A 5,809-nucleotide genomic window follows, 5' to 3' on the forward strand; every position below is an offset into this window, starting at 1 on the left:
GACCCAGTTCCGGTGCTGGGCATTCCTGTCCCCTGTGAAGGGCAGGCAGAGCGTGGCTGAGGCATGGTGCCCCCTGCCAAATCCATGGGCACAGCTGTACACACACCATCCCTGGAGCAGTGCTACACTTCCCTAACACAGCATCACATGGTGGGAACGTGTGCATGTCCTTTGGAGCACACTGACTCTTCTTTTTCATCTTTTTTTTTAGTGAAACCAAAAGGATGGGCTGAAAGAATGGAAAACCTCAACTCTCAGCAAAAGTGGCAAAAAAGTGCGAAGAGAAAAATAATGAACTGTAGGTCATCCAATTGAACTCCTCTAAACTAGCCAAGGACTACAGTATGACTAAAGATCAAAATAAATTTGAGGGTTTTGAATAGAATTTGCAGTAAAGAACCAAATTTTAGTTAATAGAAATATTAAGCAAGCAGAGGCTAAACATATTAAAGGAAGATGCAGATAGAATCATGTGATGGTTTGGGTTGGAAGGGACCTTAAATAATTCCACCTCCACTGCCACAGGTAGGCACATCTTCCAGGACACAGGTTACTCAGAGATGCATCCAGCCTGGCCTTGAACACTTCTGGAGATGGGGCATCCACTATTTCTCTGGGCAACTTTTGCCAGTCTCTCACTTCCTAATATGCACAGTCTTTAAGTTTAAAGTCATTCCCCCTTGTCCTATTACTTCATGCCCTTGTAAAAAGCCCCTCTCCAGCTTTCTTGTTGATGTAATGTAGTCACATAATGGAAGGCTGCAATTAGGTCACCCTGAAGTCTTCTCTTCTCCAGGTTGAACAGTCCCACGTCTTGCAGTCTGTCCTTGTAGGAGAGGGCCTGATCCTGGCCTTAGACCATCTTCGTGGCCTTCCTCTGGATTCTCTCCAACAGGTCCACATCTTTCTTTTCTTCGGGACTCCAGAGCTGGCTGCAGGGTTCCAGGTGGGCTCTCACCAGAGCAGAGCAGAGGGGCAGAATCCCCTCCCTCCCCTGCTGCCCACGCTGCTTTGGATGCAGCCCAGGATACAATTGGCTTTCTGGGCTGCAAGCATGCAGTGCTGAGGAATATTGTCCTTCTTTCATCCTTCCAAGAAGGACACTTATGTCCTTCTTGGAAGGATGCAACTGTTTTGGAATTTTGAAGGCCTGGGACAGGCCAAAAAAAAGAAAAAGGCTAGAAAAAAAAAACAACAGCTGGATTCTTGGGATATCTTGCTGAAAACGGACCTCTTTTGGGACAGCAAAAAGGCACAAAGCAGGAAGGTTTTCCCCTGAGTTTGTACTGACACAATGCTTTTGTAATGCTGGAAGATTGTACTTCATTTCACTGTGATGCTTGATGTGATGTATTTAACTCTTGTAATAGTGGGGCATGAATTTCTTGACCTGCTGGGATAAGTTGAAACTTATTGCTGTCTATAAGCAAGATGGTCATAGCTTGGTCTTGTTTCTTTAAACCACAGGCCACCGTGTTGTACTCGGGTCTGCAAAGCACTGTGGGTTCAAGTTCCACATCAGCCTTGCTGTCTCCACTGAAGGGCATGCCATACCTCAGACAGGTATGGTAGGCTCTGATTATAAGATCTTTTGTGTCTGGGAGCCTGGAGAGGGGCTACCTCACATGGCCAGGCCCTCACCTATGGCTGTGAGAAGGGGGCAGTGGAAGGGCTGGTTATGGGGTCATGGCCACCCTTGGTACAGACAGGGAAACAGCAGGAGATGGGGCTGAGATGTGCCCCTCCAGTGAGTAGTGCCCCCAGGCCCCTGACAATGAATGAATCACTTCTGCTGAACCTATGAGGCATTGTGAGTTAGAATTCTGAGGTATGCCATGCTTTAAAATGGTGTGGCCGTGCCATATCAAGTTTATTCAGTTAATGAGTTACCTTTCCTTTCAAAGTCTCCAAATTCCCTCAAAGTCTATTCTGGAAAATGCAATTCAAGTTGTGTTTGAGGCTCATTCACAGTGTGCAGGGACTGTATGGCAAATTACATCTTGGCTACCGCCAGCTTGGACAAGTCACTGCTGACAAGACGCATAAAGAACCAAGGAGGAGACTCACAGTGGGACATATGGAAGTAAGCTGTGGAAACATAACATGCATTCCCTTAGCAGTGGAAATAAATACATATCTAGACTAGACCTAAGTTATCCAGGTAATAGAGTGATGGAAAGAAAGAGGCCTTTAAGTGCCTCTATGTCTGCAGAGCATTGTAGCATATCTGTCTGCAGGCAGCCTGGGTTAAGGCTACTTATACCACCCCTAAACTTGCTTGGGAAGACCAGAAACTCCCTCATAGGCCAGTTTATCTATTCCACAGGGGCCATGTGACACAGCACAGAGGAAGAGCACTTCAAACAGAAGACACTGTTTGTATTAGTAGCATAGGCTAAAATCTGGTCTTCTTGTCTATCTACTCTAAGTGTAAAGGCATTTCATTCTAGGAACTGGAATTCTAGCTGTCTCTGCCATGGGAAATTTACATGCTGGAAAGAAAAGAGAAGTGGAGGTGGGTAGGAAAACAAAATTAACATTTCAAAAGAGATAATAGATCTGATTTTGAAAGCCACTGAGAAATTCTTAGAAATTACTGGAGCTAAGAGGGTCTGAGAGTGCTCAGAAATGTTAAAAATCTGGCATATGTAATGACTTTACAATAATGACTAAACATTATTGGAAAAGTAGAAAACAAGCACTGTTCAGAAAAGAGCCCTAGACCAGTCACAGCAGCCCCTTAATGTTCTTATGTCCTGCTCTCTTCGACATCTGTTTCCCTTTACACAGGAGATAAATTCCTCCCATACCACATAGCATTCCTTAAGAAGTGTTATTACTTGCTGAAACAAGAAGTTCCCCAGAAGCACTGCGTGCCACTGCTGTCAATCAGTCTTTAAGAGCTTTTTAGGAGCTAATGGATGGCGTGTTTGTTGCTGTTTCATGGAACACGATGGCTGAAGTGTCACAGTAAGGGTCTGTGTAAATAATGCCCAGATGGCAATATGGCCTGCAGGCCAGGCTGAGGATTGTGTCGCTGAACGGAGTAGGAGGATTGCTGGTGGAAGAAGACCTGAAAATGAGTGAGCCCGCCAGATGATTTCACACATATTCACATGATGCCGTCTGTACCTGCACATAAAATAGCGGCAAGTTGTTTTAAAGTTCGAAATATGTTTATCACTGTTCCTCTTGAGAGTGTCAGTGTGGTGTGAGGCAGTGCTGTGTGGCAACATCCACCCACACTGCTGCCCAGACACTGGCAGCCTTATTGCTCCTGTGGCATGGGACACTGCTCTGTCACTGGGTATGACAAGTAATGCATATTCTTGGTGACATTCTTGGCAACACCCTACTGCCTCTGTAGTACTTAATACTAGTACCATACCAACTACTTAGTACTGTCTGTGGGATTCTCAGGCTCATGCCCTTACTGCATGCTATTCATTTAGGTTATTTATTTTATTAACTTATACACTGAGCCATTTCCTGCATGGCAGTGCAGAAATAAGATGAAATATTGGCCTTTTTATGCCAACACAACACAAAGATCCCTACTGATATTAAACGTCCTCCTATGTCTTAAGGTTCCTCTTTATTAATATCTTCTCATTTGTGTTGTCTTACACTCTACCTTTTTATATGCCTTACCTTTTTCAGAATGTCAGGTTCTCCAGCTACCGAGAGAGCTGGAGAGAGCTCTTTTTTTTCACTATTCAATTTCCCATACTAAGTTTGCCTGCTTCTTTCATGTATCTTTTCTGCTCATTGCTACTCTTTTAAAAGTCTTCTAAGGACAGCAATACTTAAAACATTAAGTACACTTGTTACATTTACTTGTAACAAAAATTAGTTTCTTGTTGCTTTAGTGCTACAGCTCACATGCCCCCAGAAGATGTCTGCTGGAGCAAGAAGAACTTGCTTAAGGGTGACGGTGTCTATCAAACCTTGTCTCCGAAGTTTGTGGCAGAGCTGAAAGTAAATAGGTGTGGAACTAGATGCAGTTCATGGGGCACCTGATATCTGAGGTGGTGGATCTATTGCCTGATGAGAAACATTACTGATAATAATTTTTTCCCACCTCCAGAGAAGAGTAGGAATGCGTGTCTCCCAGGCATGTTATTTTTTGGGATGTTTTTGGAATAGTGTTATTTATGCCCCACCCATTGGCAAGCCTGGGAAGAAAAGGCATAATCTAAGCCTTATTTAGCTTAAATACAGAGCTCTCTGGTTCTGGAACACAAATCCTTCATTTGCATCTGTGTGGATGGTCATGTAGCATGCATGGACACAGAATGGCTACCAGTGGCACCCTTCCAGTTGTTACTGGGTAACTGTGCATGCACTGGAGAGGGCAATGAAAAAGGGAGCTAAGTACCCTCACTGCAGCAGGACCATCATTGCTGTAAGTTGCTGTAGCTTTTTAGACAAATTTTAGAAAAATTTTAGACAAATTCTCCACCCACCCCACTGGGATAGGCACCATAGGAAGTGGAACAGCATAGGAAACAGAATGACCCCAAGGTGGAGGACTGCTTGCACATTTATACCTCAGCCCCAAGCAGCTGAAAGCCCCAGGAGCTCGGGTTAGGCAGGGAAGACCAGAAAGCAGAATCATAGTTCAACATGAAGTTAAATTCAAAATCTGTCATATTTCTCTGTATTTTCTTCAATGCTCTTTCTGTTTTCCTTGGAACTGTGTAAAGGCCTGTAAATATGATGCTTTCACTTTGTACAGAGAATAGTCTTCTAAAGAAAATAGTTGTACATAGGAGAAAATTTTACACAATGAGATAAATATGTAAGAAGCTGTTTACATCTCATTCTGAGCACTGTCTGATGTTTGTGGTACTTATTTTTTTAGAAGTACAGATATACATTTATAAGAATCTCTTCTTTTACTATTTAATTGACAAAAATCAGTTTCTGCATCAAATTACTACTACTATATCAATTTTCTGCCTATCTTTATATTTGAGTATTCATTTTCAATAGCTAATGAATAAGATGTCATTGCAAAATATTGAGGGGTTTGATGTTACAGTACGCCCAAGGCCTGTGGGACCTGGACCAGCACAAATTTGTAGTCAAAGACCAGTGTGTCTAGGAGTGGATGTCAACACATATAGTTGTCATTTGGGCTGGGCACACATCAAAAATGTTGTTCTACTAAGATCATATCAAGGATTTGTGACATGATATTTTATCTAACAGCAACATGGTCTTTTGGTCTACACCAGCACAGACTCTCTGTACCAGACACAAAGAGAGAGATCAGTACATGAATGACTTTATTCTGTTCTCATTTAAAGCACCTTACCACTATTAATTTTGATGGAAATGATATGTGCCCATGTCACTTACATGGCACCTAGGGAACAGTGGCTGTGTGGCTAATCCTTGTGTCCGTTTCAATCACCTTTTATTTGTAAATGCTGGTTTTTATCAATTTCTTTTCTTATAGGTCATTGTCTCATGCTGCCTCCAGACAGAGCTGTCTTTGTGCTGCAAGACAAAGTAACACAGGACAGTGGCTGTGGAGCACAATAATTTGCAGCATTCCTGTTTATTTTCAGACTTTGGAGATTTGTATAAGGAATTAATTCTGTGGGGTTTGCACTTTTAAATCAATGTACGATTTTCATTTAATTTCCACAGTCATTTTATGAAACAGCAAATGCAATGTTCTGAATATCACCTATTAATTTGATTGGGGTCCAGAAATTATGCATTCCAGCTCTGAATTTCTGGTCAAAACTCCAGCCTGAAAACACTGAAACTGATAGATATTTTCCATTTGACTGGGCCC

This window comes from Agelaius phoeniceus, chromosome Z, assembly GCF_051311805.1.
Source record: "Agelaius phoeniceus isolate bAgePho1 chromosome Z, bAgePho1.hap1, whole genome shotgun sequence".
NCBI lineage: Eukaryota > Metazoa > Chordata > Aves > Passeriformes > Icteridae > Agelaius > Agelaius phoeniceus.